Raw genomic sequence first — 208 nt, forward strand, 5'->3', positions numbered from 1 at the left:
ATAATTGTGGCTTCTTATTCGGCGACGGAATTGGTATTTCCATTTTCGCCCACAAGTCTACGCCGATCAACACTGCCATTTCCAGTGTTGGTAGTATATGGAACCGATGTTCGTAATGTTTTCCATTTATTTTTACCGGTAGGTAAATACTTCCCATCAATTGCGTACTTTTCCCATCTGCTAACTGAACTCTTTGTGTACCTGCCTG

The sequence above is a fragment of the Odontomachus brunneus genome, unplaced genomic scaffold (assembly GCF_010583005.1).
Source record: "Odontomachus brunneus isolate Ranch 3 - 2012 unplaced genomic scaffold, Obru_v1 Obru_scaffold_111, whole genome shotgun sequence".
Classification (NCBI taxonomy): domain Eukaryota; kingdom Metazoa; phylum Arthropoda; class Insecta; order Hymenoptera; family Formicidae; genus Odontomachus; species Odontomachus brunneus.